Source organism: Excalfactoria chinensis, chromosome 6 (assembly GCF_039878825.1).
Source record: "Excalfactoria chinensis isolate bCotChi1 chromosome 6, bCotChi1.hap2, whole genome shotgun sequence".
Classification (NCBI taxonomy): domain Eukaryota; kingdom Metazoa; phylum Chordata; class Aves; order Galliformes; family Phasianidae; genus Excalfactoria; species Excalfactoria chinensis.
The window spans coordinates 36,022,541-36,035,382 of NC_092830.1; positions in this window are offsets into that span (position 1 = coordinate 36,022,541).

Sequence of the window (12,842 nt, forward strand, 5' to 3'; positions counted from 1 at the left end):
AAACTTGCATCTCTCTTCAAGGAAAACATTTTACACTGTTTTCTCCCCCTTTTGAATTACAGACAGATTCTAAAATTGAATCTTTTTTTTATTTTTTATTTATTTATTTTTCCCTTTTATGCCAGGGTTCAGTAAAGTGGCTGAGCAGCCAGGATTACCTCTTGATGCCTGTCTGAAATCCAAAATTTGCATTGCTCAAATAGTTAATGTCAGGGCCGGAATCTGCCCTTAGACGTGCATATTTGGGAACCCTATTAGTTTTCATGGAAACTGCACTTTATAATGTTTGGATGCACTCAAATGTGATACATTATAGAGCTATGTTCCTTCGTTCTCCTCTAAGACTCAGGATTTGCTGCTGTTTTTACTGTGCAGACCAATGCATCCATTTTTATTCTGCCAGCAGCTTGCAGTGTGCTGTACCTGTTTTCTGGTGCCTCATGCCATGCCCTTGAGATCAAACGGGGTAAACAGGTTGCGGCTCACAGTGCTTATGGCATTTGAAAATTGTCACCAGATTTCTCGACCAGTGTTTAAATAGCAATTTCTGTGTGTGCTTGAGGGGACAGCCATGGCTTCCTGCCCCACACAGTCCCTCCCCATCTCCCTTCTCCAGCAGCTTTTGTCAAAATTGAGTTGAGAAAGTATTTGGAAAATTCACTACACCTACTGCTCCAGTATTCATTTATTCTTACTAATAAAATGAATCCACATTACATCTTCATGCTGTGCTTATGGCACAGCTCTTCATCTAGGGGGTGGAAGAGCCCTCTACTATCAACACCCTTGCCTTTGTACAGGTGTGTTTTGGGCCTGCTCCGTGCAGGCACCAGAGGCACCAGGAACCCACCAGTAGCATAAACAGTCATGCATTGGCCTATGTCCTGGGGGTAGGTGCAGGAATCAGAGATCTTCAGCCCTTCACTGATACCCCATGTGCTGCCCAGGGTCTTGAAGCATCCCCTACATGCAGACAGATTTGCTCCCACCCCAGCCTCTTTTCCTCTTGTTCTTACACAAGTTCTATCATTGCATTTCAAAGGTTGAGCAGAATGAGTGGGAGGAAATGCATGAAGCCATTTTCCAGATTAGGGCTTTTTTTGCAGCACCTTGCCCATCCCATCAGCTGCTTCCAGCACGCTGTGCCACGGCGGTGCGCTCTGATCCCGTATGAAGTCAGAAAGAGCCTTCACAGCTGTCACTTCCAGTTCCTACCAAAGCGAAACACTTCCTACAAGGGAAGCGCACATTACAGCTGAATTATAAATGAGGGCTGGTATTTTCGCGAGGTACAAATCGGAGGCATTCTCCATATTGTTAGAATACCAATTTTATTTTCCTGGTATGTAGTACCCAGTGCAGCACGGCGTCCCCGGAGATGCGGCCATTCTCCGGAGATTACTTCAGCATTGCATTACCGCTATCACATATCCATTATATATACTCTTTCAGACAAGTGGAAATGTTTTCACAAAAACAATCTGGAATCTTGGCTTAAAACCCAAGTTTGCTGTCAAGACAAACAGAGTAGCCTCAAAGAGGACTTATTTTTATTTTGTTGAGACAAGTATGTTGTTTCTGGATTATAATAAGTGAAAATATAGCAGCTATCAGTCTTCGGTTTATTTGACAAGCTCCCTCTGACAAACCTACAGGAATAAGCCCTGGCCTTGCAAACTCGCTCTCACTCAGGTATTCCCTTTGGCTTCACTGCTTTTATTAGTATGATTAAGGGCCACACACATGTTTACAGGACAGGAGCCATAGGATGGGATGATTTATTTGTTTCTTATTTTGTAAAGTTTTAAAAGCCTTTTCTGTGCTCGGGGCTTGTCAGCATCAGTCAGAGCGCGTATCCCATCACCTATCAAGCAAGGTCAATGAGCAGGTTATAATCAGGTGCCAAATAAACAAATGCAAACTTGAAATCAAGTGATTTACTGTCCATTTTCATTAAGCTCTTCCCAAGGATGCAAACACTTTATGCCGCACAGGGGACCTTTGGGGAGGGTCAGCTGCTGTGCTGAAGTGAAGCGCAGTGTGATGCTTTTCACCCAAATGGAGTTTCACCATATAGAGTGTAAAGGGAGGGCAGCCTGGCCTGGGGAGCAGCACACTGTAAACAGAGCTGCATCTTCACCTGGCAGAAAATTCTCTGTTGGAAAGCATGTGGAGTTTTAATATTCATGTGTTTACGTTACTCTCAGTTTTCTTGCTTCTAGATGAGGATTTTCCATCTAATGAAGGCTAAAAATATGTTGGGACGTGGTAGATTCTAACTTCATTATGAACCACAGCCTCCTTTTCAATTACAGTTTCAGATTGTGTAAGGATTCCAGCATGGAGCTGAGTTACTTTAAGGCAACAAGGCACCTCTGCATGCTGAGTCTGGCCTTGATGGAAAATCAAGAGCCCAGCTCAAGGTTTGGGGTCTAACCCATTAAATCCAAGGCTGGGTGGATCTGGTGAGACTCTGGAATGCTGTTTCAGTCTTCTGCAGACTGCCAGGCTCCTTCCAGGCTGGATGTGGCTCTGGGCAGCCTGATCTGCTGGTTGATGACCCTGCACATAGCAGGGGGGTTGAAACGAGATGATCACTGTGATCCTTTTTAACCCAGGCCATTCTGCGATTCCATGATTATGTATGTGTGGTTTTTAGCAGCGTGGTTTGAGCTGCTCATCCAGATGTGACTGGGAGGACATTGGTGGGCAGAGAACTGAGCTGCCCTGCAGCACACAGAGAAGACACTCCAGGGTTTGATGGTATAAATCAGACTGAGACTGTGCTGGAGCGCTGCTTAGGAAAGACATGTCACTTGGAGCACGCAAAATATTGAGCAACTTGAATTGTTTTTCCACGAAGCTTATCCCTTGATAGCACTTTCCTCTCTTATATCTCCTTAATACAGCATAATTTAAATGTTTTCTAGGCAGAGTTATGATTATAATGCTTCTTTTCCAACGTAATATTGGCTGTAATATAGATGTATTGGCAAGAAGTCACGGTTTGCTTCTTTGCCATTTTGTGAGTTTCCTAATCCAAAACAACAATGTAGAACTTAACCTACTCTGAAATTTCGCAAATGCTTCTTACAAAGAAATGGTTTGTCCGCAGTTTTTCTGTGTTTGTTTTATAAATTGTTCCATTCCCATATCTTAGAAAATTTCCCAAATGAGACCGAGCAAAAAAAAAATTCTTTCACCCTCTCTTTTTTATTTATTTTTCTTCTTCCTAAAGGTTGCATAAATATTTCACATGTATCTCCCTTTAATTAGATTAAAAGATTGTAAAGTGGCAAAGAGTTTTCTCTTTCCCCAAATTAGACATGAGAACCACAAACAAATTAATTTGTGTCTCAGGGTTCTGACTGGGCCTCTTGGCCTCCTCCAGCTTTAACACAGGCACTCGTGACCCTCTGGATTTCAAACGCCTGAGGGTAAAAAGCAATTATAAAAACATGACTCTCCCAGATCAGCTTTCGAATCTGCCTTGTCTCTGTTTTATTGATGGGAGATTGAAGGAAGATTCAAATCAGCTCCCCTTCAATTCTTTACCAGCAGCAAAATGCAGAAATCATTCTCTTTTTCTATATAAATGACTTTGTTCTGCTTTATTATTCTGGGTATTTGACTTAACAAGGCTATATTGAATATTTATTTCCAGTTTTGGTATTTGTAAATATGCATTGCTTTGCCCCTTGTTTTCTTTTTCAGAATATATATATATATTTTTCACAGCAATTAGAGCAAGAACTAACTAATACGGGTATTTTTTAATGGCTAAGGAATGCACACTCACTCAAATTAGGATGATCTTTTTCTCATTGGCCTGTCATTGGGAAACCTTAATGCATGACCATATTAGAAAACGAAAACAATTAAGTATCTGGTAGCTTTTACTTCTCTGCATGATTACTGTTGATCATGTTTACATATTTACTGGTATGTTTGGGATGAGAATAAAGAATTCACTTTAAATCTTAGTGCAGTGTTGTGTACACACACAAAGTCCAATCTGTTCCTGAAGAAAGGAAGGTGGAGTGTTTGGCACAGAAGTTGGGAAGGACAGACATGGGGAGCAGGGAGGCTCTTTTTTTGCACCTGACCTAATGGAAGACACATGGGTGGTGATGTCTGAGCCTGTGGGGAGGCTGTGTGCAAGTGACAGCAAGAGCAGCCTCTCTGCATTTCTCCATCTTGTTGGAATACCATGTGGGTTTGGTTTTGGTTTCAGGCCAGGAGGAGTGCACAGTCCAGGTAGTGGTGGGTTTGCATTCCAAAGGTGTCAGATGAATATCATAGAATCACAGAGTGGCTCAGGTTGGAAGGGACCTCCAGGATCACGAAGGTCCAACCCCCCTGTCACAGGTAGGGCAACCACCCTCCACATTTAATATCAGATCAGGCTGCCCAGGGCATACCAGGGAATACCAAGGGCTCTGGGCCCCATGATAGAACCCAATAGTTTTGTGCAAGTGAACATACTTCAGCCCACATGTTGCCTTTCTGAATCCTGCCGGGGTGGCCTTGCAGATAAAAATGCCTTGTAGCTCAGATGGTGGCTTGCTTAAATGATACAACACAGACATTCAATTTTAAGAAGCTGGAGCTTTATTTTTGGAATCCTAGAATGCGTACAGAATTTAAAAAGCCTAAAGCTATAATGTTTTACTGCTCCTTTGATAAAATTTATATTTAATCATATCTTAAAAACTGTTCTCATTCTGCCACTTGATGTTACCAACCAAGCGGAACCCATCAATGCAACACTATCTATCAACTCTTCTTTTATTTCATTCTCCTACAACTCCTTTTTAATGGTATATACGTTAATGAATTACAGCGGAGTTTCTGTGATGTGCAAATTGTGCTCATACCAAAGGTGGAACCATTACCCACGGATTCTTTGTTGCTCCATTGGAAACAAAACGCTAAATTTGACCCATTTATATTGCAGAACATCCAAGATGCAGAAGATGAGTTTTCCAGAAGTTGTGATCTGTGGCCATTATTCACTGTCTTCAGATCTTAGGAGGAAATTAATTACTCAGAGGGTGGTGTTCCCTGGCAGTGCCACCCAGAGCTGTGAGCACCCCATCCCTGGAGGTTCCCAAGGTCATGGATAGGCCCTGGGCAGCCTGAGCTTGGAGACGTGTCCCTGTGCACAACAGGGCTGGAACTGGGTGGGCTTTGAAGTCTTCCAGCCCGTCTCTTCTGATCTTCATCTAAGCTTTTCATTAACTAATTTTTAGGACACACTTTCTGAAGAGGAGGGGGGTATCGTGCATGCAGTGGTTGACAGCCCAGGGTGATGTGGATGAGCAACTCATCGGTAGCTTGGCTGAATTTCCAATTATGCCCATTTGCTGCTAGCAATTATAGGATTACACGGGGATTTGTGCAGTGAGATACCCACCTCTTTATCAAATTTGTCTCTTTAAAACAGTAGTTAGACTGATAAGAGTCTCCTCTAAACTCTCCCTACAGCTACACCTGTTATCTCCACTGTTGTAATGCTGTCGGATGTGTGCTGGCCTTTGGTGATGCACTGTTCATGTCCCGTGCAGCATGAATGAGTTAAATGCATTTCTATTTTTTTTTTTTTTTTCCAGAACTGAAACATGTCCAGCAAAGTTGGTGGTCTCCATAAGAAATTCAAACTCTCTGCTGACCGAGTGAAAACACATATGTGAATGCATCAGGCATACACATAATCTTGGCTGAAAGTCAGCGCCGGTGACAATTTCACTCAGTGGAATCTTAATTTTGATCCCCTCTCTGAAAAATCATGTTTGTGTCAGGAATTTTACTTAGAAGACCTTTTAGCCTTCTAGTATCAGGCTGACTTCTCAAGTTGTTAATAATTTTCTGTTACAATACGAAGGCACTCTATTTTTAATCCCGTATAAATTTGAATTAAAAATCACATCCATTCACTATCATGAGACAGAACATCTTTTTCCTTTCTTTTTCCTTTCTTTTTTCTATTTCCTTCCCTTTCTTATTTTCTTTTTTTTTTTTTCCAGAATTACCCAGTATGGACATCAGCTGCTGAGAAGACACCAGACTAAACGGACCATTGGCAATTGCACGTGCCAATATCATTCCTTTAAACAGATATGATTTGCTCTTACTCTTGATAAACACATAAGTAGAAGCCTAGTCTTTTCATTTCTGCCTCTTTTCCTGGAGGGCCGGGGGATCTCCCAGTGCTGTCTGTTCTTTTCCTCTGTGTTTTGCAGGCAAGGGAATCTCATGCAAGCCTCAGCTCCACATCCTCTGAAGAGGCAACATTAAAGTCAGCACTTGACTGCGCTGAATTTTACAGGATTTTCTCCCAAGTATGATATTGATATCTTTTAAGTGAATGGAGTAATTGAGGAATCTTTCTCTAAATTATTGACTGGGTGTCTGGAGAAGAGATGAATGAGAAATATCTTTATTCCTGCAAAAGGTTTAGGTGCACTGAGTTAATCTCGTGCCTTCTGATGTGACCCTTTTTGAGTGTTATTTAGGAAGAGCACTTCCATGCTAAGCCTGTGGGGACACTGCACGTGTATGAGGGAGGAAGAATAGACTGAATTTTGGTGCTAGGCACCCGAGAAGGGATCTTCCACGTTTCTAAATCTTTTTTCTTCTATTAAATCAGGAGACAGAAGCAGGAGGGGGGAGCTGAAGAACAGACATTATAACCTGACATCGCCCTGCCTTTCTTTTTGCGGACTCCTAGCTTTTGGCAATAATATTTATGCTGTTTTAGGTAGAAAAGTTCGGGAGTGAGCAACGGGAAGAGAAGCTGCTTTGAGGCATTGCATCCAGCAGGAGCTGAGTCCTGGGAAGGCTGAGAGGGCCAGCAGTGCCGTGTCGGTTTGGGGACATAGTTCCATGAATGCACCCAGTGGGAATGTGCGCTCTGCTTGAAGTGTCTTGGAAAGGCAAAATGCATCTCAGCTCACTGCTGGGCTTATTGTGTAAGCAGCCTAAATTCGTTCTGGAGGGAAAAAAAAGGTAAGGAAAAACGTACATATAGCCCTGCATTTATAGAGGAAGAGGTTAACAGGATGGAGAACGCAGACACTGCGATGGGTTTTCTTCTTCCAGTAACGTCTCCAGCAGCTCTTGAGTGGAAGAAGGGGACTGTAAGTATCTGTATTTCTGTAAAAAGAAAAAGTATTTGATACAAATTTGATCACATTGGTAAGGATTAAAGGCTCTCTTCTGCAGAATGTGTTCTCTTCCTAAGAAAAACAAACGGAAATCATTTACAGATAGCTTTGAAATGCTTTCCCAAAATTATTTTCCTGCTTCGTTTTGTTTTGCTTTTCTTTCTTTTGCCCCTCATGTGCCACTAGAGATCAGCATATTTTTAGGTATTTAAGCAATCATTATGCCAACAGAGGGGCTTAAATAGGGATACAGCATGACTATTGAGCAGGGAAATTGCTCATGACTGGCAAAACAAAACAAATAAAAATCAGGCCTGAAGGCATTCCGAGAACAACTTTTCGCATCCAGTCTTTATATTCTCCTTCTTTCTCAGAGGTTTGGGGCAACTCTCTCCTTCCATTACATTATTTTTATTCCCCCCCAAAGCCTTTTTTTTTTTTTTTTTGTCTTTTTTCTTTCTTTTTTGGATGACACAGAAATTAGTGTGAAATATGGGAGCGCCCACTTCTCAATCTATTACTGCTTTAATGTATACGTTTCATTATTGCAACCATGATTTTGTACACGCACCTTCAAGCCCGAAAACTGGCGGGATCTTCTCCAACTTCCAGGTCACCGCAGGAAATTAAAATAAATATAGATTTTTACATTTTATCAATTTCTGGTTCTGTGAAGCCTGTCCATTTCCTCACTTTTACAAATCGACTAAGCTTTCCATTTCGTATCTGAGAGGGCTCGGGAGACCCGCAAGGGAGGCTCCTGCCTTTGAAGACGTTCTCTCTTCTCCCACACACACGCACAGCTCAGGCACACGCTCATTGCTCAGTCTGCTGGTCAGCCTTTCCAGGTCATTAATGTTCGGCAATCACCAGTCAAAGAAGAGCTCATCATTTTTCTGATTTTGGAAGATTTCTCGCTCTGAATGGAGTTTATTGATCCTGTGCTGGCACACAATTTTACAGGCTTTGTGTGCATGGCATGGAGGCAATTGCCAGTCAGACCTGGAACACAGAGATGCCTCCAGCCTGGGAGTTACTCACTGTGGAGCAATCCCACTGCTGCCCAGCTGTCCCATAACCAACTACTGATCAGCTTTAAGGTTAATTTGCTTCTGACACCTCCCCAAGGGATTTTATCTTCTTACATGGGATGCCTCAGCTGTAGGTGTAAAATTAGGAAGCACGTATTGTGGTTCACACAAGTGCACCTTCTTTTCTTCCCAGGCCTTTGCTTTCCCTCATGCCTTGAGTTCAGGCACAGCGAGACCCATGAAACTTTCATTCACACTTCACAATTCCAAACGCCTCTTGGCTTTGTCAGCTTGTCAGGTGCAGGATTTCTACAGGAAGGCTCCTCAGAAAGCTTGCCATGACAAACATAGTTTCCTTCAGGACAGCATTCAGTCAGCACCTTCCATGGGGTCCTGGTGTAGATGGGCACAGAAGGTGGGGAGCAGCACCCAAGGACAGGTGGCTTTTTGACATCAGTGCTTGCAAGAGGAGCTAACTAAATGAACATGGCCTTTTTTATTATTCCTCAGGTAACATTTTTGAGGCTTAGCACCAAGAGGTGGTTAAGCTGAAATTTTACAGGCACTAAGCTGTGTTTGCAAATCCCAGTGAGGCAGCTCCATCCCACACTGAAGGCTCTGTCCATCGTGGCTGTGGGATGGGGATAGCAGCAAGGTGGTAGAACCAGGGGGGGATGCAGCAGGAATATGGGGTGCAGGCAGCCCCAATGGGCTGTGGTGGCAGATCCCATCTGTGTTTATACAGATTTCAGTCACGCTGTCCTTGTTGGAGACTTCTCCCTCAAAATGAAACATGATCAATGAGCATTTGCACACTGTGATAATTGTGTTTTCCTTTGGAGCTTGTTACAGAAAAGCTGACTCTGTCAGCACATCCTAAAGTGGGTTTTCTGCTTAAAAACAAGAGTGCCAACAGAAGAGGTTAGGGAGATTTGCGCTGCTCCGAAATGGAGTCTCTAGGTGAAATGAATGTATTAAATTTCCAAGGTAATTGTAACTTCTTGCCTTAAAATATTTTTAATACTCTCAAGATGAAACATAGATATCTTTTCAAAACTTTCATGGCCAGGCTTCTCTCTAATATCCACAGCACTAATTTACTGGGAACATTAAGTAGCAAGAACTGCTTCTATTTGATATAGGTTTTTATCAAGGACATCATGATCCAAATCAAGAATCCATGGATCTTCTGCAAAACTCCTTGGATTTTTAGCCATCACTGATTAAAACAAACGTGAGCAAAGGGCAAATAAAAATGTTAGCATGCAGATGTGCAGGAGAATCCTTACCTCTTCTGCTTTTTTAACTAATTGAAGAAGCTAATTTCAAACAAAGGCACACAAGGCTCACTTGGATGAGACAGTTTCCAGTACTAGCAAGGGAATTCATGTAAAGGTAATGGTTGCAACTTGTTCTGAGTCCTTGCAAAAAGAAGCGAAAAGAAAATATTGATTGTTCAGTGCTAAGAAAAAGGAAGAAAACAGAAAGAAGAGAGTGAGATAAACCAAGTGTTTTCACAAAGCCCTTTTTGGTCAATTTTTGATGTAATTAGAGAAGTATCTTGCAAGGCTGGGTAAAGCTGCACGGCCAAGTGAGCTGAGCTCTGCCAATGCCCAGGTCCCATTTCACGAGCAGGGCTGTGAGTTGTGAGAAGGTGCACGCACACATGGGGAGAAAAGGGTATTGCATGGGTGACAGAAGGCTTTGCAAATGTCTTGTCAGCATCCAGACAGTTGCTTGTAAATCTAGTTTGTCTTTATCTGCCATTTTTGTCACAGAAGTGGAAAAACCAACACCCTACATTAGCCTTGTAAATCCTGGCCTAGAACTCCCCGTGCAGCTTGCTCCCAAGCAAAGGAATCCTCTGTACAATAACTGCACATTTTCAATCAGTTCTCTTGATCCCTTCTCTCGCTTATTCCCAAGAATCTGCCAAGTCTGTTGAACTTCCTCGGAGTGACCCTCCCATTTAATTCACGGGCCATTTTGTATTTACAGAGAGGTCAATAAAAGCTTTCCAGATCTGCAAACCCCTCTGTAATGGTTGTCCTGAGCAATACAGCCTGAAGAGCCCCAACAGGAAATTGGTAAAGCAGCAGCCAATTTCCTCCTGCTCTTTTACTGCTGTTTGGTCTTCCTGCTCTGCTCATATCCCCACTGCTGAATTATTCGAGAAATGGTGGGACATTTCCAGTGCCACATATGGAGGAGAGCTTGTGCCATTCACAGAGTATTATTATTAGTATTATTATTATTAGTAGCTGTTAGGCAAAGGCTGAGTTCGATGTCTGCTCCCATTTTGTTTCTGGCATTGTATTGATCTTTTGTTATGCCTACTTAAAACATGGGCAATGTATGTGCACATTCCAAGGTGTGGTTTACAGGCCCTTGGAAATCTTTGGGTGTAGGGAGCGATGCAGTGCAGTGACAGCCCTCAACTTCTGCCCTCTGCTCCAGTGTCTGAGCATAGAAAAGAGTATCTTCTTTAGAAGAGCGGGGAATGGTGTTACCAAACATCTTTGGTTAGTAAAGCTGTTTCACAAAGGCTGTAGTGGCACTGGCAACAACTCAATGGAGCAGATCAATTTAGTGAAACTGTTGGTACCGAGTACCAGATGTTCTCAACAAAAGCCTTTCCAAAGTGATCATGGTGACAGCGAGCCCAGTCCTGCAAACTGCAAACCCACGACAGACTGGAATACGTCTTCTGGTTTAGTTTCACCCAAAAGAGATGCAGTCTGTGTGCTCCACGCTGGCTGTGTGATGCCAGCCCAGTCGGGGACACCTGGGAGGTGGCCTTCAAAAGCGTATTCCCAACCTGAGCTCCATCAATTGCACTGATGCACGAAGGGACTTTCCTGCACTGAGCTCAGTGGCACATAACTGCCGCACCCCACGTCCCAGGAGAAGAGCACACGGCTCTAATTTAGATGCCTGGGCTGCCTCTGCAGTGCCTGGGGAGTGTTTAGCATCTTGGAAAGCCCTACTTACCTGTGACAGCAAAGGTCCTGAGTGCCCAAACTAATCAATGGGACATGCGGATGCTGCAGCACCTAAATCCCCCCTTCCTCCCCCCCGAGCCTTCCTCTGTGGCTCACAGCCTCAGTCCTTTGTCTAAGGTAGCTGTTTAGTTGCCATCTCCCCCCAGGCAGAGGGATAGAAGGCTGAGGAAACTGTAGTAGTTGTGTGTTCTTTCCTCAACGATCACAGCACGCATTTTGGTCTTCACACTTGTAACTTGTCTGTGTTTCCTTCAATAGCTGGCAGATCTAAAAGAAACAAGATAGCCCTCGAACTTGGTAAAGCTCTCCTTTCTCCCAAAGAAACGCACTAATCGCTTATAGCCATGGATTCCCAGCTGTAACGCTGTCGTTGTTTTCTGAAAGGTAGAACATTTCCAACACAAAGCAATTGTTTTTAACCCAAAGAGCTGAAGGAATCACTCCAGCAGTTAAGAGAGCAATTTGACTCTCCTTTTCTCCTGCTCGCTGTGAACCCTTTGTGTACTAGGATGGGCTCCTCCCCAGGTAGCCATGGGAAGGATAATCCCACCTGGAGGCTTCCATTTTGAGCACCTGGACACAATGTGGGGAATCACAGCAGGAGAGCAAAGCGATGCTGGGAACCGGGAATGGTTCAGCTGGGGGTGCTGAAGGCTCCAGGATCAGCTGAGGATCGTGCAGTAAAAGGACACTGAAATCTGCAATTAAACTACACGATGAAATCAAATTATTAAAGAAAGCATACTGGGGGAGCAGTGCCATTTAGGTTACTTTTGCTTTGTGTGTGGATGCAATATAGGCTCATGGTTGAAGGTCTCATGCAGCACTCAAGGCCACTGGCTCTGATTTTTCAAGCCTCAAAAGAAAAAACAAATCCAAATAACCATATTCGTGACTTCCTGAATTTATTCATTTATGGAAAGAAACGAAGCACAGTCAGATCTCTCTTGTGGAGAAGATTGCAGTCATAAACTCTTAAATGATTGGATTACCTGTCTTGTATCGTATTATCTTCTGTTCTAGTTAGGTATTGTTTCAAAGCTACAAAAATAACAGCTCTTCTGTTTGAAATATTTTTTCCTAGCTTTGCCTCTTGGTCATAAAATGTAATCTGATGCTTTTCTTTTTTTCTTGAAAGGTTCCTTGTAGGTTTTAGCTGTTCTTTAAGTTACGCACTTCAGTCTTAAGTTTGATTTTTGTCAGTTAACCTCACACCTCAAATACAGATTTTCTCTCCAGGCTACCACTTTGATTCCTCCAGTCAGCCCCAAACTTAGCAAAACATGGATGTGCATATTCTCTCTCACTCTCTCTCTCTCTATATATATTTTTTACTACAATTATCAAGTTTGTTCATTTTTTTTTCCTTCTCCCCTTCAGGATCTTTCTGGCAAGCACTGCACTCTCCTGGGTTTCGATGCTGTGAGAATTACGATTCATCCAGAGTTCAAGCCTTTGGTTAAGACAATGTCCTCAGGGTTATGAGGTATGTTAAATGGCAGAAGAAAAAGCTACTGTTCTGGTTCTCCTGTTCGGCTGCATTGCATCAGGTGTGCCGTGGAATAGCTAATCCCATCCTATTTAGACATCCAGACCTCAACTCCACAGAGGTCACTTTTGCAACCCAGAGGAGCTTTGTGGGC